The 23613-nt window shown below is 38.4% G+C and overlaps 1 pseudogene; it reads right to left on the bottom strand.

Annotated features, from left to right (window-relative positions):
- Nucleotides 1-8140: 8140 nt before the first annotated feature.
- Nucleotides 8141-23613, bottom strand: part of LOC108762936 (multidrug resistance-associated protein 4-like) — a 16110-nt pseudogene continuing 637 nt past the window's right edge.

Here is a 23613-nt window from a genome sequence, read left to right as displayed (position 1 = left end):
GATATGTCATATCTATAGAGATATGGCGAAGGATTAAACTTTTAGTTCATAATTGCGCAAAATTTGTTCAAATTCAAATAATTCTAAAATAAATCAATGTCATTTAATAAATAAAATCATTTAACCTTAAAGTACACATAAATCGGTGTGCATATAAGTGCATTTTACATAGTAAGTAAAAAGTAGTAATATCACATAAATTATATGATTGGTGCATTTGTGAGAAAGTAAAAAAATAAACAATAAAATGCAAAAAATAACAAAAAAATGATTAATAAATTTATTTATTTGATTAAAGTCGAAAGATAATAAAAATATAGATGTATTAAATTTGAAAGACTATAATTATTATTATTATCAAATAATAATTTGTATATCTATCAACGCACGGCGCAGTCTGGATTTTGTTGCATAGGAGGAGGGAAGAGAGAGACAATGCTGGCAATCACCGTAGGTATCAGCAGCCACACGTTTGCGATAGCGATCACGATGATGGCGGTTACCAGCGACATACCGATCTGGATAGAATCGATAAACGCGATGGGCAGCATCTCGTGTACCGCGCCCATGTCTTTGGAGAAGCGATTGAGTACACGTCCCGACGTGTTGGTATTGAAAAATCGCATAGTGGCGCGACTAATGCTGCGAAACATACGATCGTGCAAGCGCATTGAGGCCCGCAAGCACATCCAGAAGAAAGCCCAAATTATGTTAATCAATTATGTTAATCAATTACTTCTCTTTATGTTAAATAATCGTGTGATAATTTACAAAAAATACTTTAAAAAAACTGACTATTAAAATTTTTCTTCTATTGTTTTTCAAACTTAATTGTTGGCTATCCAAAAATCTCATTAAAAAATATTCTTTGATATTCTAGGATGATTGAAGTTTTTTCAAAGGAGACAAGTGTATATGAACTTGCTGACTTATTGTACATCTTCAATGTTTACTTTAGGTCCTTAGTCTGGAAAGATGTTCTATTTACACTAAAGGAATACCTGTATATTGTTACGTCCGAGGTTCCGCATGCATGGAACCTGAGGGGGTGAACGTAACGCGAACCGAACCACCGTATCGTCAGTCTCAGCTCCGGACCGCAAGGGAGCTAAGGGGAGGGACCGACTCAACGGGAGGCACTTCACTTCGACCTTTGACCACTTGGTAGAGCCGGGGGTTCGAGGGAGGACGAAGCGGAAGCCTCTCTCGAGATGGACGCTCCGCTGAGTGCCGCTCGAGGCAAACGCACAGGCTAAAGGCCGGGAAACTAGGTCAGTGTGCCGTAAAGGCACACTTCTATCCTATAGTTGGGCCAGTGCGTTCGATGCCCTTATTTTCGGCCTTGGAAGTAAATCCAAAGGGCCGGGGATTGGACTAAGTGCAATCCTGGTGTTAGCGTTGGGAATACGAGGAGATGTTGCTTGAAATTTGTTCTTTATAAGTAATTTATTTCAGTATATGATACAAGCATAAAAAAAAGGCGGTCAAGAGCGAGAACGAAAATCAAAGAAGAAGGTTATACCAACTTAATGAGAAAGGGAACAAAACATAATCACCGAGAAAATAACTAAACAATGGGCGCGATATTTGAATAACCCAAAAACTAAATAAGTGTAACTTTGCTACAGAAAAAATATGAAAATGAGTTCATTAATCTATATCTAACACCCTCACTCATTTAGAAAATTATAAATTAACTCTTGACCTTTGATAACTACAATATTATAATTTCTTAATGTTTAGATAGTCCCATCTTGATAGAACAGAAGTCTGTCTTCGGTCCAGGTACTGCCTTTGTTAGACTATCCGCTGCCATTTCTTCTGTAGGGATATATTGCAGATCAATGATATGTCCTTCAATTTTATCACGGATGTGATGATGTCGCACATCTATATGTTTCGTATGAGGATTAAATCCATTTTGATTGGATAAGTTAATCGCGCTTTGGTTATCGCAATAAATTCGAATTGGTTTTATGATTTGCTCTTTGTCAAGTTCAGAAGCAAAGCTTTTTAACCAAATTGCTTCATTCGCAGCTGTCGACGCCGCCATGTACTCCGCTTCTGTACTCGAAAGTGCTACGGTTGGTTGTCGTCGGCTTGCCCATGAAATTGCTGCTCCGATAAGTTGAAAAGATAACCAGTACAAGATCTTCTCTTATCAACATCAGAAGCCCAATCTGCATCACAATAGCCAGTTATGCAGTTGGATCCGGATTTTACGTAACGAAGCTTATATGAACTAGTGCCTTTTATGTATCGAAAAATACGTTTCACAGCAGACCAGTGCGCTTTTCCAAAGTTTGAGTTAAAACGACTTACATCGCTAACGGCAAACATTATATCTGGTCTTGTTCCTTGCGCTAAATAAAGTAGACTTCCCACAGCTTCTTGATAGGGAATGTTTTTAATTTCTTCAATTTCAGTTTCGGTTTTAGGAGACATAGAAACTGATAACTTCTGGTCTGGGTCACTTGGAGTTGTAACCGACTTACAGTTTTCCATGTTAAACCGCTTTAGGATTTGATCTATGTAATTACTTTGATCTAAACATATGGCATTTCGTTCATAAGTTATGTGAAGTCCAATACATGTTGTAGCACGTCCTAAATCCTTCATTTTAAAATTTGTTGATAGCATGGATTTCAGTTTGTCTCTGATGTCTGCGTGTTTCCAGAAAATAAGTATGTCATCAACATATATGGAGACTATAAGCGTTAAATCCTCATTAAAATAAACGCAAGGATCGGATAAGGACTGTTTTAATCCGAATGATTTCAATTTGGTGTCCAGTTTTTGATTCCATACTCTGCCACTTTGTTTGAGCCCGTATATAGCTCTTTTTAATTTGCAGACTCGACCAGAATCATCCTCGAACATCTCGGGTTGCTGTATATATATATATCCTCCTTTAGTTCACCCTGAAGGAAGGCTGTCACTACGTCCATTTGATCTATTTTCAAGTCGAACTTTACTGCCAATGCGATAAGACACCGAATGGAGGTATATCGTACAACAGGGCTATATGTTTCCTTATAATCAACACCGTATTGCTGAGAACAGCCTTTAGCTACTAGTCTTGCCTTGTGTTGAATTACCTTACCATTATGATCTCTTTTTAATTTAAAGACCCATTTTGTTTTTATTACCTTCTTTTCTAACGGAAGTTGGACCAAATCCCAAGTATCATTTTCTTCCAATGAATTGAGTTCTTTCTTCATAGCTATCTTCCAATTGTTGCCGTTGTCACTGGTTAAAGCTTCTTCAACTGTTGTTGGCTCTTCTCCATAATTTTGGGTGACTGCTGCATAAGTTATGAAATCTTCGAATTTACGTGGTTTCGGTTGTCTTTGAGAACGTCTCGGTTCTACAACTGGTGTAAGAGTTTTGTCCAATTCTACTGTAGAGTCATGCGCTGACTGGAATGAACCTTCTTCATTTTCTCCATCCTCTTCCGTTTCGTTTCCTTCTTCAATTTCCTTTGTATCTTGTCTATTTTGTAGTTTAAGAGTCCCTTTTGTTGGGACGCGCAGTTTTTCAGAATTTTCCCTCACTTCTGGATCGTTCCAATCGATCATGTTTCTTTTATTATCATCATCCTCTAGGAAGAAAACGTTCCGGCTGAAAATTATTTTTTTTGTTTTTGGATCTATGCACCTATATCCTTTTATTCCTTCATCGTATCCAACGAATATTAATTTGACGGATTTTTTATCCCATTTACGGCGCTTCTCCTTGGGAATATGTACCATGACTGGACTGCCAAAAATCTTCAGATTCGTTACATGCGGTTTTTCTCCACTCCAGGCTTCCTCTGGTGTTTCCGTTTTCAATGTTGAATTTGCAGATTTATTTAAAACGTAAGTCGCCATGTTAACTGCTTCTGCCCAATATGAAACATCTAATTTTGCGTCAAATAACATGCATTTGGCCTTTTCAACTATTTTCCTGTTGGCCCGTTCTGCAATGCCATTTTGTTCTGGAGTATACGTATTTGTTCTTTGATGTCTTATACCGCATTTTAATAGGAAGCGTTTAAAAGAGGAATTTACATATTCAGTACCGTTGTCGGTTCGTAATACTTTAATTTTTTTATTAGTTTCTCTCTCAACCATGGCTTTAAATTCAATAAATTTATTCAATAAAATATAATATATTATACAATAAATTTATCTAACACTTCCGACTTTTCTTTAATGGAATAAGTAAAAATTTTTCGAGAATAATCGTCTATGAAAGAGAGGATATATCTCGCACCACCGAGTGATCTGTTTTCCATAGGTCCAATTAAATCTGAGTGTACCAAATCCAGTATGTTCTTTGCACGAGTTATGCTTTTTGGAAAGGGTAATCTGGTTTGTTTACCTTCTTTACAAACGATGCAGTTCCGTATTTCCTGTTCATTACATTCATTGAAGTCCATGCCTGTTACCAGACCATTCTTCATTCTGCAGAGATCCGCGAAATTTATGTGGCCTAGTCTTCGATGCCATGTCATAGCGTTAATTCTGGGTGTTGTAGAAGTCATGCATTTAGCTGAATTAGTTTGTAGTCGGTAAACGCCATCGATTGGTTTGACATTAACGATGCATTCCTCTGCATTATTAAATATCTTGCATCCTTCTTGGTTGAACAGAACTTGATTTCCATTCTTCACTATTTGAGCAACCGATAGTACGTTTGCTGATAATTCTGGAACACACAAAACATTTTTTATTCCTATTTCGTTATCTTCAACATTCACAATAATCTTTCCAGCACCGGATACAGGCATCTTCTCTGAATTAGCTATAGTGATTTCTTTGACATCCGTATTCGTTTCTTCTACGATTAAGTCATCAAATGGCGTCATGTGTTGAGATGATCCGCTATCTATATACCATTCTTCCTTACGAGGAAGTCTAGTTAAATAAACTGCATTGAAGGCGTTTTTGGTGAACATGCTTTTTGCGTCTTTGGTGGATTTTTCCTTATCTTCAGCAGATTTTTTATCTTCCGTAGATTTTGATTTATTTCGGCATTTGTTAGCTACATGCCCTTTCTTTCCACAATTATAACACTTAAAATTCTGTGTAAAATTTTTCTGGAATTTCCCTTTCTCATTATACTTTACGTTGCGTTTTCCTAAGAATGCTGAGTCATTTGGTGTATCTGTTGCCATATCTATTAATTTTGATTTAACTGTATCTGCCTTGATGGCAATTCCTGAATTTTCTAAGCCTAAAATCATCGGCTTATATTCTTCAGTCAAACCTGCTAACAGAATCGACCCTAACCATTCTTCGCTTACTGCAAATCCAATGCCATTTAATTTATTTGCAGTTTCAGTAATCTGTGTTATATATTCGTTCATGTTACTGCATGTATCTAATCGAGTTGTAATCAACTTGCGCAACAAACCGATTCGTCGAACCAGACCACTGTCTTCGAACATCATTTTCAGTTTCATCCATAACTTTGCTGCTGTTGTAGACGTTTGGGTATGCGGGTATATGGATGGACATAAACTCAGTGTAATACGAGCTTTCGCCTTCTTGATCTTTTCAGTATCCGTTTCCGTGCCTTCACCACTGATAATACACTTTTCCAGACCATGCAATTCCAAGAGCGTCTGTATAGCAAAGCTCCATGTGTGATAATTCTCGTTACCTTTCAGTTTCTCTATTAACGAACAAGCATCATTATTCATCATTTTGATAATGTGAGACTGAAATCTTTATTGTGCAACAAATGCTTTATTATGCAACGAATGCTTTATTATGCAACGAATGCTTTATTATGCAACGAATGCTTTACTTATCTTCAACGTGATGATTTGCACGCAGCAAGCGTCCATCTAACCTCACAATTGAGTTGTTGATTTTTGATCCGACCTTTATCGCAACTAATGCGCACTTCGAAAGATTGAAGATAAAGAAAAAGGATGTATCACTTTTTTTTTAGGGCCTGGGCCCATAACCTGTTCTTTATAAGTAATTTATTTCAGTATATGATACAAGCATAAAAAAAAGGCGGTCAAGAACGAGAACGAAAATCAAAGAAGAAGGTTAAACTAATTTAATGAGAAAAGGAACAAAACATAATCACCGAGAAAATAACTAAACAATGAGCGCGATATTTGAATAACCCAAAAACTAAATAAGTGTAACTTTGCTACAGAAAAAATATGAAAATGAGTTCATTAATCTATATCTAACAAAATTAAAATAATCAGAGTTTGATAATTAAGTAATATAATTAAAATCAAGAATTGTTGTTACATTACATATATACGTATATATATATATATTTTATATATATATATATATATATATATTTAATAATATAGTTAGCTTGATAGTGTGCGTGTGTGTATGTGTGATCTGAGGAGAAGAGAAAGAGGGGGAGGGGGAGGTTAAGGAGCGTTTAAAGAGGTGAGGAATAGTCTGAAAGGGGAATTAAATGTTCAGCTGGGACTGTGAATGGGAAAGAGGTATCGTTCAGGTATACTACTGCGGTTCGGGGGTTATCGGTAAGTTGTCGCAGCCAATAGGCCAGGAGGTCAGCTACGGAAGTGATGTAGTGGAAATACGATGGTTGAAGAGGCAGAGGGAAGGAGGGTTGATTGTCAGCAAGGTCTAAAGGCGGAAGATAGACGTTTAAGACGGGAGAAGGATTCGGGTATAGTGACTGGAAATCGGGTGTTTCAGAAGGTTCATCGGGAAGTGAAAGGAGGTTCGATACTGGTGAGTATGAAATAGATATTGGGGGGAAGGAGGAGGAACAGAGAAAATTGGTGGTGATAATTCGGCGACGGTATAGTTTCCGACCGGCGAAGCTTCGGTGGTATGATTCGGGGACTGACGAGCCTCCGGGAAATTGACCCTATTATGTGACGTTCTGCGAGGACGTCGTCCGGACGTATGTTATAACCGAGCGACGGTGGGGACGACCGGTGGTTCCATCTGAACGCACTGCAAGGTTCATGTATCGATATTTAAAGGGAAAACAATTAAGGACAATTAAACAATTCATTAACGAACAAAGAAACGGACGCGAATTCCTGAAAGTAGTGAGTGGGATGAGAAGAGAAGAGATAAAAGGGGAAAAGAGGGGCGACGTTCACTTACTGGTTGATGAAATCGGCGGAGCCTGTTGCGAGAGCTTTGAAAGGTTCGATGTCGGCGTAGGTGGTTGAGACCTCGGGCTTCGAGTCACTGACTCTAATGTTCGGTATTTAATAAGTAACGCACAGAGTGTGCCCGAGACTCGAACTTGGTGAATTAAATAATTGGAATAACCTTTCGGGTCCGACTTTAGGACCAAGACTCTTGGGAATTAGTAAGCCAAAACGACCCCAAGAGCAAAAGTCAAGACAAGAAGACTAAAAGGCTAATAAGACTTAAAAGACTCAAAAGACGAGAGCAAAAAAGACGCTCAGGACCGCGGAACCGTGGTTTATATAGCGGTTTTTCCTAATTAGTGGGGTTCAAATTTGGGTGGTGGGATGACTTTCGGGATTTTGGATTAGTCGAGATTATGGGGGAGAAAAGAAGTCGGTTGGTATCAACAAGTGTCGTCTTAGTTTTATGACTTTCCTAAATTTATGGGAAAATGCACGTGCATCGATTAAGACAAGCGCACGTGCACGCGCCCGTCAAACACTTTCCCTGGACGTCGCGTGTCACATTTATATTTTATGGTCGCGGACATCATGAGAATCGTCCGCGACTTGCTTGTCAGAAAAATGTTTAGGCGCCAGTACTGACATTAATTGCCGTTTTTAATGGCGCTGTCCAAGGAAAGTGTCATCGGTGGTGCATTAGCTCCCTGCGTTCACCGATTCTAACTCTACTTTATTTGGCATTAATGGAGACACTAGAGTCTTTTTACTTTAACTTTCTCATGGGAAAAGATTTTTATTACTTTTCCTAGAAGTCTTAAGGGGTTGATAACCCCTAGGTCTCCGTGAGAAAGAGAAGAGAGGCAGCGTGAGTCCGCTGGACGTAACAATATCTATTTCAAGATTAATAAAAAAAAATTTATTTTTAAATTAAATTAGACTCGTTCTTTTTCTATATTCATTAATTTAATTATTCTAAATAATAATATTAATTAAACAAAATACATATTATTTAGAAAGTAATTTATTAAATAAATTCCTAAATTTTTTATCCTCGTCAAGATCCTGTTTCGAACTATTATTTGTCATTAAGGAACTCAGCAACGTGATACTGGCAATGAGCGAATTTTTACGGCTAACGGGAGGCGAGGAGAGTACAGACGATTTCTCATGTGCCTCCACTTAATTTTTGAATAGTCGATCAAAATCCACTCCCATAGAGCCCAGCTCGTCGTAAGTGCTGATGAACATATAATTTCATATAAAGTAATAGAAGTGACGCTTACAAGCGAATCAACATTGATATTTGTATAATTTTTTCTACGAAAAGACAATGATACTATCATGTTAACAGGTAATTAACCTACGCAAATAACAAGGTGAATTGAAAAGATAGAAAGTGCAGTAGAATCACCCTTCAGCCTGGATAGTTCCGTCCTTCAAAACGATAATTTTACCTACGTTGCGTAAATATTGATGAGTGACGAGAATTCGAGTCTTGCCTCGTAAATATTTATCGATGCATTTTTCAAATATATGCTTGCCCACATAGGCGTCTATGGCGCTTAAAGGATTGTCCATAAGATATATGTCGGCATCGGCATAAACGGCTCTCGCCAAGTTTATTCTGTCAATTATATACACATATATATAAAATGCAAAAATTTTCAAGAAAATTAAATATAATTTTTTATGATTCTCTTAACAACCTTATCATATATAGGTAAAAAGAATTAAAAGAGAGTTTCTGAGATTATAAATAAAGATTAAAAATTTCAATAAATTCAGCATGTTTTGTCTTATTAGGATGTTTTGTAAAACCAACCTTGCATGCTGGCCACCGGAAAGACTGACACCCTTCTCTCCTACAATCGTCGTATCACTGTAAGGCAGCAGACTGAAATCTCTCTTTAACTGACTTGATTAAATTTCCAATGATTTAATTTCCATAGTTTCAAGTAACCGATTAATTATGTATAATAATTTGCCGATTGTGGCCATTACGGCTTTAATCAGCAAGTTATCGCATGCAAATGCTCGTGAACTCATTACGTCGATTCTGCTACAAATGCAGCGAGGAATTCATCATTCAGTGTTGAACAGTGAGGAAGGAAAGACAGATAAAAAAAGAAAAATAAAAACTTGAAAAAGTAAAAAGGAGCATTGCAAGCGTCAATATTGATCGATGTCATTCACATATGTAATTATCACATACATTGCTACACTAATTATCGCATACCTTGCGGAAAGTAAGCAGTCATGATTAAGATTAAACTGTTATAATAGGCAGTTATCACGTACACCTTCTCGGTCGTTATCTTGTATCCAAACAGAATATAAGACATTATCGTAATAAACAACGATATTCTTGTCATAAAGACGATGAAAGACTTGACGATACCTCTGACACATGACGCCCATTGAATGATATTAACTTCTTTCCTAAAATTGAATTTTATAGCGTTTATATATATTGTACAATATAATATATATATTTTTTCTTTTTCATTTCAAATAAAAAATATCGTACAATATTAATCGTCCCAGGATATGACTATTTCTAATATTGGAATTTTATTTCTAATACTGGAATTTTTGTCAAAACAAACATTAAAAAACAGAAATATTCTCTGCTTTTATTCCCAGGTAGCAAGCTACGTCATTTTGACGTCATTTTGACGTCAAATGACGTCTTTTTGACGTCAAATGACGTCATTTTGACGTCAGCTTGCTACCAGGGTTTTTTGGGCTACGAAGGCGTTATCACAAACAGGTTTTGCAAGAATCATCTTTCTTGTTGCAATGTATTGTACAATCGATACACATATTTTTTACGTAATCAGTTTATGCGGTAGTACTTACTTTCTTGCTTTTTCTTTGAGCGAGGTGAAAAAATTCTCCCAGGTATACATCTTGATGGCTTGGATTCCACTAATAATCTCGTTCATTAATCGTACTTTCTCAACTGTCCTGATAGCAGTTCTTAATCTCAGCTCTGACTACTTCTTGCCTAGCCACACTAAGGAATTTTAGAAATATTATACGATTAAAAGCAACTCTTATAACATGTTAGTGATTTACCAAACGATATTTATTAATTGAGCAGAAAAAATGCTCAGTAATTAGGGAAACTTAGCAAGAAACTCAACAATTTGGAGACATACACTGATAAAAATTTCTGGTTGAAAATGGACGAATCAGAAATTTCTGATTAAATTTATTAGAATTCCAGTTGAGATAACCGGAATTCTGGTTGATACTATATTTCTGGTAAAATTTACTAGAATTCTTATTTTTACCAGAATAATTATATTAATCAGAATTCTAGTTATCCCAACTAGAGTTTTAGTAGACATAACCAAAAAATTCTGATTTGTCAATTTTCTACCAGAGTTACTGTTTAATCCAACCAGACTATTTTTCTCAGTGTAGCAATGAAAATGTAAAATTTGGAAACAGAATTTTTTCTCGTATTTAAAAAAATTTAAAAGGCATAGTTGAAAAGCAACAATTTACAATGTAAAGATTTCAGATTAAAGTTAATTTAAATAAATTATCGTTTATTAAAAATCTATGTATTATTTGTTATTTATTATTTATCAAAACTAATCGTAAGTCAAGATTCCACCAATAGACAGTTTAATTGAAACAAAAAGACGATTTTCACTAGCAAAGTTACTTATAATTTAAAGTATTTAAACGTTTCTTAACTTTGCAAAAGGCACACGTACACATACAAGTTACTTTCAATTTAATAAGCCGATTAAATTGAAATTGACTTGATATATATGTGTACGTGTGCCTTTTATAAAGTTTAGAAATGTTTGCTAGAAACTATCAGAGCATTGCCTCACCTTGAAAAGGGATGAACATCAGAAAAAAATACGATATCGAAAATAGATGATATTCCGATGTCGATCAAATGGAATGTAATGTATGTGATGATGATGGTCTCCAAAGGTCCGAGCCACAAATAATGGAGAAATATGATACTGACGTCGAATCTATTGACGTCGTTAGATAGCAGATTGACTGCCTGGCCGATTGTCGTTTCGCCCAACGCGGTTCTAGTTAGCTTCAACGTCTTGCGGTAGATCAGCGAACAGCAGGCTACGCGAACCTTCATACCCAAATGAGTCATATCCATTATCCATCATGTAAGGATGGACTACGAACACGTTAACAGCGGAGCACAAAATAATGCCGATGGCGCATTTGTACGCGTAAAACTTGTCGATGCCTGTGTTGTTAAAATAGAGCAGCATCTGACCCAACAATAACGGTTGCACTATTCTGTGTAAAAAAAGAAAATTCGTCAGAATGTGAGAAATTTACAAATTAAAAACTAGTTTAAAAATTTAGATTTTAAATCTTGAAAATCTGTGAATTTTAATATGTTTTTAATTTTAAAATTATAATAATTATCGTATTCTTTCATGAAAATTCGGAACATACAATTATATTATTCATTTAATTATCATAAATATATTCATTTAATTAGATCTTTATGTAGTTCAATCTTTATTCTTAATTCAAAAAATATCGAAATTTCATTAATGAAAACTGCTTAATAAAAGATTTAATTCCACAGGATTAAATTCGTGCAATTTTTTATCGTATTCTTTTATGAAAACTCGTAACATACAATTATATCATTAAGGGGTTACACTACCCAAGCGCGTCGAAAAAAATAAGCTTTTTCGTGAATTTTTTTCTTGAATTCTAGGTGGTGGATCAAAACAAAAATTTAGGGCTTTATTACACATATATTAAAGTTCTCAAAAATATTTTTTATTTATATATGTATAACAAAATGGCGTCGTGGCAGTATAAAAAACAAAAAAAATTTTTTTTGTAGGAGAAAAACGGTGTGCACCGTTGCAGTCCTGGTGTGCCATCTGGAACAAAAAAAAAATTTTTTCTTAATTTACAATAGTTTTTCCATAGAAGTACCGAGGATTTTTAATTTTGTTTAAAAATTCACAAATTTGTATGAGTTTAAATTTTTTTTTCATTTTTTAGCAAAAAAATCGACCTTAAATTGTTAACTGCAAACGTAATAATTTATCAATCATAAAAATCGTGTGTACTTCCACGGAAAATCTATTTAAGAAGTTGCAGTTAAAATTTCAAGTCAATCGGACAAAAATTGAGCGAGATACGGTGTACACCGATTCGTAAAACATAGTTTCGAGAAAAACGCGTTTAAAGTTTGAAATCGTATTTGTGATATGAAATTTTCAAAATATGGGCTTGCTGATTTTTTCACCTTTACTCTGCTATCCCAGCTCCATATAGCTGTCCTTCTACATTCGAATTTAGCTCGTCAGTCTCCTTCCTGAGTGCCGTAAGATCCTTCCGAGTGCTTTTTCGGTTGATCGACGATGAGCGGTTGGCGGCTCGAACACGATGTTGGTCGATTTCCATTGCGTAATTATGCAACTCGGGACAAATCTTCAATTCGAGGGTTGATACTACATCTAACAGTGATGAAAAGCCGCCATTATATGTTATGACGGCTACGTTAGTTGCAATATCAACTACTGCTTTGCCGCTAGATATCGCTTTCGGTGCAATCGACCAAACGACAGAGTTCAAACTTTCGTTTGCATTTTGCGTAAATCCTCCTAGGCAACGGGAGAGGAGTTCTTCTCTTGTTAAATCTTCGTAGATTTTTTGTACAGCATTGAAAACCAAGAGGGGCATAGCTGGTTTGTGAGTGTACATCTTTTTTTGCAAGTCTCGAAACTCCCTCGGTGTCGCTCTCGAAGCTGTGGCGGTTGGGCGGTTTTCTGTTAGAAATTCTGCTCCGACTGGCCCGAGATGGTCTTGTTCTATTTCCTTTCTTTGTGTTATATACTTTTTCACTCATTTTGTTAAATAAAGCACTGAAAAACAACGCACAAACTAAATAAAATGAGCGCGTACGTCGGACTAGCAAGCGATGCTCGTTGCGACGTGTTTACTCCAGTTCTAACGGTTTTTCTGGCGTCCTACGACATCTCCAAGATTTATTACACCATCTATATATATTTTGAAGAACTATAATTCACTTATACCTGCTAAAACTACCGACAGAGCTGTAATACCCTTATAATCCTGTGCGCGGTCGAGCGGCCTTTTCAAACGTTTCGGAGCGCTCAGAGGCGCTTCCGAAAAAAATCTGAAAAAATTATTTATAACAGCCTTTCCACCAAAATTCTTTTTGAATGTCATTTTTAAATAGTTTATACATCATTTAAGCAAATAAACAAATTTTGAAAAAAAAAAAATTTTCTGGGTAGTAATTATCATAAATACATTCATTTAATTAGATCTTTATGTAGTTCAATCTTTATTCTTAATTCAAAAAATATTGAAATTTCATTAATAAAAACTGCTTACTAAAAGATTTAATTCCACAGGATTAAATTCGTGTAATTTTTTATCATCAAGACATCGCCAATGTAAGAAATGTAAAATATTAAAACGAAAAACTTTGCCGGGTACAATTTCTAGGTAAAAAATGAAAGGGAAGTTGTACCTGAGCAAGGGTTCTATAATGGCCATGAAAGTTCCGCACAGTAGGGTCTTGAAACCGAAACACCTGATAAGGACTCTCATCAGGCTGGACTCCTTGACCTTCTTCTGTGATCCGCGTTTCGCCATCTGCTCCAGCCGACATTGATGCGCCTTCCATTCCTTCTCCCAGCTTTCGCTATTTTAACACCAAGAATATCACTTGTATGCTATTTAAGCGGTGTATACAAATCAGTTACTTCAAGATCTCGACGATAACCCACCCAGAAAGTGCGTAGAATCCAACTGCGAAGAAGAAATGCAAAGCAAACACGTTTTACTCGAATAAACCATGCAATTCGTTGAGGTTCCTGAATTTTGCTTTTCTCGTTGAAATACTAATTTTTTTCTCCTAATTTTCAAGATTATACTATCGCGCTTTACGTATTATCTTGCAAAACTGATCTGTATCCTTCTTTCCACTTTCAAATCAATAAAAACTGCGTCATTACACTTAAGAATCAAATATGGCGCAAAATAATCAGGACAATTTTCTTCTTGTAAAACTTGACATCAATTGTTTATATCTCGATTAATTTTCCAATTAAAAAATCCTTTGGCACAAAATTCTAGCTTCCAGAGCACTATCGATGTATAAAATTTAAAAAATTTCTGAAAGTTGTCTAATTCGTTTCACGAAGACTAATTCGTTATCGAATCGAAAAATGCGATAGTTTATCAAAGTGTAACATCAAAAAATAAAAATGGTAGGGTAATTATGTAATAGAGGGGAGCCACCCTCTGATGATCTTGACTTTGACATATATTGTCAAGGTCATGTGACATGAGAAAGTCCTGCGCTCCTAGGCAGGGGAAAGAGAGATGTTTTTAATATTATATGTCGAGAATATATAGACGTTATTTTGTAAAATTTTTTGTTAATAACTTTTTGACGAATAACAAGCGACTGCTAAAACCTGTTAGAGGTTATTCAGGTTCATGATCCTGACCAATATATGTCAAGATCAAGATCTTCAGAGGGTGACTTCCCTATACTATTAGGTATGGGAATAAGTTTCCGCCCATTAGAGAGATATCGTTAGTAGCACTGTGTTACGGATTCATGCAATTTTAAAACTCCCGCACAGCCATGTAGGTCCGCGTAACCATGGAAACGTGGATCGGGCGCTAACGTGCAGTACTCTCGTCGCGACGACTGGCAATCGAGGCGGCGCTGCGTTTTGATACCCCTCTTTACAATGTACGCATGCGCGTGTGCCTTTCTTCTTGATCGGTGATTATTCAGGTAGTTACCAAGTGGAATGGTCGATCGAGTGTGCATGTGTGAAAGTTTGTGTGATTCATTGCTGAGAAAGCTACTCTCGACGAGGAGACGTCCCTCGAGAAGAACCTCTACAGTTTGCGATCGAGGAGGCTAGATACATCCACGGGTCTTTGGTTGGAGCCGATCTGGCATAGGTGTCAATCGGCGCCCGTGGAATCTCGTTTCGCATCGCAGGTTCCGCCATTGTTGCGGACCCGCATTTGTACGTAAGTGTTGACGTACTTTCGGTGCCGGCTGCGGGACATACCAACTTTACGTTGCGTATTATATCGGGATTGAGAATTCTCATTACTTGTAAGATTGAACGAAAGTGTGAATGTGCTTTTCTTTATTTTAAGGGTGACTTACTCAAGTCATGGAAAGTTGCAAAATTATTTCTTCCCACGGAAAGTTGCTTATATAGTTTCGAAGGACGAGACACAGCTTGGACGCTGTTGTCCGTAACGTCAGTGGATGACCTGCTACTAGGAGATAACGAGATAACGCAGAAGTCTACGGTGGATTCCTGCTGATCACCTGTGCAATCCACCAATCGACGAGCGACAGAAGCAAACGCAGCCATTATTACTTCAACGAGGTACTTCAGTAAAAACATCGCAGTTGATGGATCGAGAGGACGCATTCGACGTAGAATCGTCGGACAACACCGAAATGTAGCAGCCATCTCGTCCGCAACATCAAGTCATCCGAAGCTAAGAGAAGGATCGACCCTGGAGATTTCTCGCGTTAAGCAGAACGCCAATGATAACCAGATAATTGCAATTTTATTAATATGTGATGAATGATTCGTTTGAGAGCATTGTAATATTTTAACCAGTCGTTTTTTCCTTTCTTCTTCTTGCTATTGGGATGATCAAAGTCAATAAGTTAATTTAGTGTTCGAAATCCTATTATATTTAAGAGACTCAAGTTTATTGTTTAAGTTCTATCATATCTATTGTAAAATCACGCTTCATACGTATGCTTGAAACCTATGAGTCAGTTCGACGAAACGAGGCACATCGAGATTGATCTATCAATCTCTATCGTTTTCTATTACGCCTTAAGTGAATATCAACTAAACGGATTAAAACCTTGACAACAAACTACAAAATGTTCTTATTGTGTTAAAAGTCCTATGAGTTCAATGTTATGCCTTTTATTTGCCTCGTCAAATGTATATTTTTTATTCAATTAACTTAGAGATACGAAATTGACAAATTCAATATCATTACAACTTCATAGTGGAATTCTTCGATCTGACTCTACTCAGTTTTTATCAATCGATTCATCTCATTAATTCATTTACTGATTAAAGAAACCAAAGCGTGTTTTATATTTTGTATGTTATGCATGAATGATTTGTGTGATATACTATTTGTTTGCCTTGCAAATACAGTGTGTTCAAGACGAGTGTGTGTCTCATCCCTCCCTTTCGGTCGGTGTACAATATTGGGTAAACGCTATCGAACATTTTGGTCCTTCGAGCCGGATACATTGGCCGGGGGCAGGATGAGACTAGCACATGTAGAAGCTCGCTTAGAGCAGCAACTCACGCTCAACACCCTGATTGCCAGTTCGTACGACGACTTAACTAAGGTGGGTTTACATAACTTGAATTATCAAAGAATACAGGCCCGACTTACGGCACTTAAAGATGATTGGGAAAAATTCTTTATAATTCACGAAGCCATTGGAATAGCCTTGAGGGAATTGAATCACGAGGATCGGTTGTATATACAAAATCATTCTTATTTTTCGGAAAACTTCTTTGTTACTACACGGGAACTTTATTTAGAGTCAACCGAACGCATGAGCTTATTACTCGATTCTGACCATGGAGCCCTGTCGGGAGCGTCTTCGGGTCATCTCGATGTACCTATTCCGCCCGGGCCTTCTTATCATCATCACGCGAGGTTACCTCGGATAGACATTCCAAAATTTAGTGGCAATCCGGAAGATTGGCTCTCCTTCAAGGATCTGTTTACTTCTCTGGTGATCGCCATTCGTTCTCTTTCCTCGGTTGAGAAACTTCAATATCTGAAAACAAGTTTAGTCGGCACGGCCGCTCAATTATTAAGGAATATGTCAGTCACTGGGGATAACTTTCAACGAGCATGGGACGCCCTTATTGCCTTTTATGAAAATAAAAGAATGCTGGTGAATACGGCTTTGAACTCTCTTAGCCTGAAACGTATGACCAAGGAGTTAGCTGGGGAATTAGAGCGTCTGTATACGAGTATTATGCAGATTTATAGATCCTTAGAGAATCTACAACGACCAGTCAGTCATTGGGATGACTTTCTGATATTTATTGCCGTCCAGCGCTTGGATTCGGAAACGGTGAAAACGTGGGAGCAGCTTCTGGGCTCAACTAAGGAACCACCTAAGTGGCATCAATTCACTGAATTTTTACTCTCCAGACTTCGGTCACTTCAAGCATTTGAGAAAGTCACTTTCGGCAAACTTTCTATCCAACCGCAAAAGATATCCGTCAAGACTCATTATCAAGGAACGTCTAGAAAGGAGGATCCGAACACCGAAAAGAAATGCCCGCTTTGTTCAGATAATCATCATCCCTCGCTATGTACCGTATACAATACCAAGTCAGTTCAACAAAGGAGATTACTTATTTATAAACATAAATTATGTTTTTAATTGTTTAGGGCGTCATAGGGTGGCAGCCTGTCGAGTCTCTAAACGGTGTCGGAAGTGTGGTCAGAAACACCACACCACGATACACTCTGTCTCCTCTCGCGTAGACAAGGATAAGGAAAATAGCAAAGATGCAACCAACTCTGAAGAAAAGTCGAATGCGACATCACAAGAACGAAAGGTTATGCATTCAATCCTCCTACCATCCATAAAGGTTCAGCGAGTATTATTGACTACTGCGCAGGTTCAGGTTCAGGTTACAGCACCTAATGGCAACATGACGGAAGTGAGAGCTTTAATTGATCAAGGCTCTGAGATCTCGTTGATATCGGAAAGAACGGTTCAACGACTGAAGATGACTCGGAAGCATTCATCAGTATCTCTAATCGGTATTGGAGGTAAAACTCCTAATAGTCCACGAGGCATGGTCAACTTTAAACTGAGTCCACATTTCCAGTCCGAATTCCAGTGTACGGTAACAGCTCACATACTAGCCAATCTCACTTCTGAGATTCCGTCGGCCCAACTGGATCCGACAACCTGGCCACATTTGACGGATCTAAAATTGGCGGACGTTCAGTATATGCAGCCAGGTGCAATAGATCTCATCTTAGGTGCTGATGTATATGGATATATCATCGCGGATGGATTGGTTAAAGGACCACCAGATTCTCCAATAGCCCAATCCACCAAACTTGGATGGGTTATCTCCGGACCCACAGGTAGCAGAATAGACAATGAGAATGCACGAAGTTGTCATGTGGTCGCAACGGAGGAGTTGTATCACGTACTACATAAGTTTTGGGAATTAGAGGAAGTTCCGACCTTTAAGGATCATTCGGTGACTCCAGATGAACAAAGGTGTGAAGAACATTTCCAACTTACCCATACGAGGGATCCACAAGGTCGATATGTGGTGAGGTTGCCTTTTAAGCAATCCACTGATCAATTAGGAGGTTCCAAGGCGAAAGCCATTCGTATAATACACCAGTTAAATAAACGTTTCGAATCAGATCCATGTTACGCAAAATTGTATTCAGACTTTGTAATTGAATACGCAACACTTGAACACACACACATGACACTCATTCCAGACTCTCAATCAGACTCAACTTCTAGTTATTATCTTCCACACCATGGAATAATAAAGGAAAACAGTAGCACTACCAAATTACGAGTGGTTTTTAACGAATCAAGCAAGACCACAACAGGAGTATCTCTAAACGACTTACTACATGTCGGTCCTAAATTGCAAACCGACATATTCGACGTCCTAATTTGGTATCGACAGTTCCGATATGTTTTTTCAGCTGATGTTGAGAAGATGTACCGGCAGATCAAAGTTCACCCAAAAGACTGGAAATATCAACAAATCTTGTGGATAGACCACGAGGGACGTTTGTTGACCTATCAACTCACTACAGTAACGTATGGATTAGCTTGTGCTCCCTTCCAAGCTCTTCGCGTTATGCAGCAGCTCATAAAAGATGAAGGGGCTAGGTTACTCTTAGCGGTGCCAGTATTATCACAGGGACGATATGTAGATGATTTATTCGGAGGAGGAGATTCTATCATTCAAGCGCAAGATATATATATATATACTCTTAAACAGGTAAATCAGCTCTGCATGGCGGGCGGGTTTAGATTGAGAAAATGGATCAGCAATGATCCCAATGTGTTGAAATCCGTTCCTGAGAAGGATAGAATGATTGGATCTTCCGTATCAATTGAGGAGAAGTCAGTGGTGCTCTCCCTTGGACTGCATTGGCATCTAGACACTGACACCTTTCAATTTACTTTCCATCATAAACATACCGAAACTATTACTAAACGATCTATATTAGCTACCATTGCTCGATTATTCGATCCGCTTGGTTTGCTCTCTCCCCTTATGATAAGAGCGAAGATGCTCATGCAAGAGGTTTGGTCCTTACAGTTGGGGTGGGATGATCCTGTTCCTTCTGCAATAACTTGCAAATGGATGTCATTTGTCAGCGATCTTCAGAACTTAGCTACTATTAGTTTCCCCAGATGGATAGGTTTAAGTTCCGATAGAATACTTGAGATACATGGGTTTGCTGACGCGTCACCATACGCCTTCGCAGCAGTTGTTTACACTCGTTTGACTTCTGATGACGGTAGTATTCATACAAAATTAATATGTTCTAAGACTAAAGTGGCTCCGTTGAAACGGATGACCATACCGCGTTTGGAGCTCGCAGGAGCAGTCCTCCTAACCAAGCTAGTAAACCATATAATTAAGGTTTTAAATCGGAATTATATTCCTGTTTATCTATGGACAGATTCGACTGTCTCGCTTACGTGGATTAGTAATCATCCTTCACGTTGGAAGGACTTCGTCCATAATAGAGTTTGTTATATTCAGGAGACGGTACCGCAAGCTCAATGGAACTTTGTAGCAGGACGGGAGAATCCTGCCGACTTAGCAACTAGAGGACTTTCGATTGATCAACTTGTAGAAAAGAAATGTTGGTGAGACGGGCCTATGTGGTTGATGGAACCGTCCTCACATTGGCCAAAAAATCTAATCGCGACAGAGAGTAGTGAAGTACTTGAAGAAAAACCCGTTAAAGTCACGACGACTCGTATTCAATCCACTGATTGTTGGAATCTTCTATCGAAATACTCCTCTTTAACAAGACTACTTAGGATCACTGTCATTTGTAGACGAGTTATCGATAGGTTACGTAAGGTGCCTAATTCTTCTCTGCTGCATCCTATCACTACCATTGAACTACAATCTGCGAAACACTTTTGGATTAAGGCCGTGCAAAACGCCGTATTCCCTCGAGAACTTAAATTAATTTCCGAAGGAAAACACTTTCAACCCTCTCATCCATTTTCTCGTCTAACACCCTTCATGGATGCTAACGACATTTTACGAGTAGGGGGTCGTTTACGAGAATCTTCCTTAAGTATGGAAGACAAACATCCGGCAATCCTGCCGAAATGCTCTCCGTTTACAACCCTAGTCATTGCAGATATTCATAGACGAACGTTGCACGGAGGGACTCAGATCATGTTGTCCACATTACGAGAGGAATTTTGGGTAATAGGAAGTCGCGTTCCAATTAAAAGTTTTATACTCAAGTGTGTTCAATGCACTCGTTTCCGACATAAAAGGGCGCAGCAGTTGATGGGCCAACTTCCCAAGGAACGAGTTTCGCAAACTCGTCCATTCCTCAACACAGGTGTTGATTATGCTGGACCGCTCTCCATTAAGACCTGGAGAGGAAGAAACGCTCGAACATATAAAGCCTATGTCGCCTTATTTGTATGTCTCTCAACCTCCGCGATTCATCTCGAGTTAGTGACGGATTACACCGTTGATGCATTCGTGGCAGCTTATAAGAGATTCACAGGGCGGAGAGGTATCTGCACAACTCTTTGGAGTGACTGTGGCACTAACTTCAAGGGTGCAGATGTTACCTTGCAAAGGCTATTCTCTGAAGCCACATCCGAATCTCAGCAACTCGCTTCTTTATTGGCAAATAACGGCACACAGTGGAAGTTTATTCCTCCATCCGCTCCACATTTCGGTGGTAAATGGGAGGCGGGTGTCAAATCTATGAAGTTTCACCTCCGCCGAGTAATTGGAGACGCGTTATTGACGTATGAGGAAATGAATACTCTACTCATTCAAATTGAGGCGATCCTTAATTCAAGGCCACTAATGCCCTGCAGTGATGATCCTGAAGATCTGAACGCCTTGACCCCTGGTCACTTTCTTATGGGTTGTGCACCCAACGTGATCCCGGAACCATCTGTAATGGATACGTGTCCTTCACGATTATCCAGATGGCAGCTCATTAGACAGATGGTTGATTGCTTCTGGACGAGGTGGTCAAAAGAATGTCTCCAGCGTTACCACGCTATTTCCAAATGGAAGAGTGAGACGAGGACGTTCGAGGAGGGTTCCGTGGTATTAATTGTAGACGAGAGGTATCCGCCAGCGAAATGGCCACTGGGAAGGATCCTTTCTGTTCATCCGGGTGATGATGGATTGGTACGGGTAGCGACGATAAAAACTCAAACTACCATATTGAAAAGACCCATTGTGAAACTTTGCCCTCTCCCAGTAAAGGCTAATCCTATCTAAATTATTTCGTTAAAGGCAATTAACGAAGGCGGGCGGAATGTTACGGATTCATGCAATTTTAAAACTCCCGCACAGCCATGTAGGTCCGCGTAACCATGGGAACGCGGATCGGGCGCTAACGTGCAGTACTCTCGTCGCGACGACTGGCAATCGAGGCGGCGCTGCGTTTTGATACCCCTCTTTACAATGTACGCATGCGCGTGTGCCTTTCTTCTTGATCGGTGATTATTCAGGTAGTTACCAAGTGGAATGGTCGATCGAGTGTGCATGTGTGAAAGTTTGTGTGATTCATTGCTGAGAAAGCTACTCTCGACGAGGAGACGTCCCTCGAGAAGAACCTCTACAGTTTGCGATCGAGGAGGCTAGATACATCCACGGGTCTTTGGTTGGAGCCGATCTGGCATAGGTGTCAATCGGCGCCCGTGGAATCTCGTTTCGCATCGCAGGTTCCGCCATTGTTGCGGACCCGCATTTGTACGTAAGTGTTGACGTACTTTCGGTGCCGGCTGCGGGACATACCAACTTTACGTTGCGTATTATATCGGGATTGAGAATTCTCATTACTTGTAAGATTGAACGAAAGTGTGAATGTGCTTTTCTTTATTTTAAGGGTGACTTACTCAAGTCATGGAAAGTTGCAAAATTATTTCTTCCCACGGAAAGTTGCTTATATAGTTTCGAAGGACGAGACACAGCTTGGACGCTGTTGTCCGTAACGTCAGTGGATGACCTGCTACTAGGAGATAACGAGATAACGCAGAAGTCTACGGTGGATTCCTGCTGATCACCTGTGCAATCCACCAATCGACGAGCGACAGAAGCAAACGCAGCCATTATTACTTCAACGAGGTACTTCAGTAAAAACATCGCAGTTGATGGATCGAGAGGACGCATTCGACGTAGAATCGTCGGACAACACCGAAATGTAGCAGCCATCTCGTCCGCAACATCAAGTCATCCGAAGCTAAGAGAAGGATCGACCCTGGAGATTTCTCGCGTTAAGCAGAACGCCAATGATAACCAGATAATTGCAATTTTATTAATATGTGATGAATGATTCGTTTGAGAGCATTGTAATATTTTAACCAGTCGTTTTTTCCTTTCTTCTTCTTGCTATTGGGATGATCAAAGTCAATAAGTTAATTTAGTGTTCGAAATCCTATTATATTTAAGAGACTCAAGTTTATTGTTTAAGTTCTATCATATCTATTGTAAAATCACGCTTCATACGTATGCTTGAAACCTATGAGTCAGTTCGACGAAACGAGGCACATCGAGATTGATCTATCAATCTCTATCGTTTTCTATTACGCCTTAAGTGAATATCAACTAAACGGATTAAAACCTTGACAACAAACTACAAAATGTTCTTATTGTGTTAAAAGTCCTATGAGTTCAATGTTATGCCTTTTATTTGCCTCGTCAAATGTATATTTTTTATTCAATTAACTTAGAGATACGAAATTGACAAATTCAATATCATTACAACTTCATAGTGGAATTCTTCGATCTGACTCTACTCAGTTTTTATCAATCGATTCATCTCATTAATTCATTTACTGATTAAAGAAACCAAAGCGTGTTTTATATTTTGTATGTTATGCATGAATGATTTGTGTGATATACTATTTGTTTGCCTTGCAAATACAGTGTGTTCAAGACGAGTGTGTGTCTCATCCCTCCCTTTCGGTCGGTGTACAATATTGGGTAAACGCTATCGAACACACTGCTTGTGTGTTTGATAAAAAGGCAATACATGTATTTGAAAGGTGTGTGTTCAAGCTTTTGAGCCCAGTAGTTGATATTCGTTCGAAGCGATTTGTTTGAACTAAGAGCTTTGAAACAAAAACAATAGGAATGGGACAATAGGCACGATAAGCTGATTCTGCTACGTGACAACGCTATGTCACACGT

This window comes from Trachymyrmex cornetzi, unplaced genomic scaffold (assembly GCF_001594075.2).
Source record: "Trachymyrmex cornetzi isolate Tcor2-1 unplaced genomic scaffold, Tcor1.1 scaffold326, whole genome shotgun sequence".
Classification (NCBI taxonomy): Eukaryota; Metazoa; Arthropoda; class Insecta; order Hymenoptera; family Formicidae; genus Trachymyrmex; species Trachymyrmex cornetzi.
This window is presented reverse-complemented; position numbering and strand designations above follow the sequence as displayed.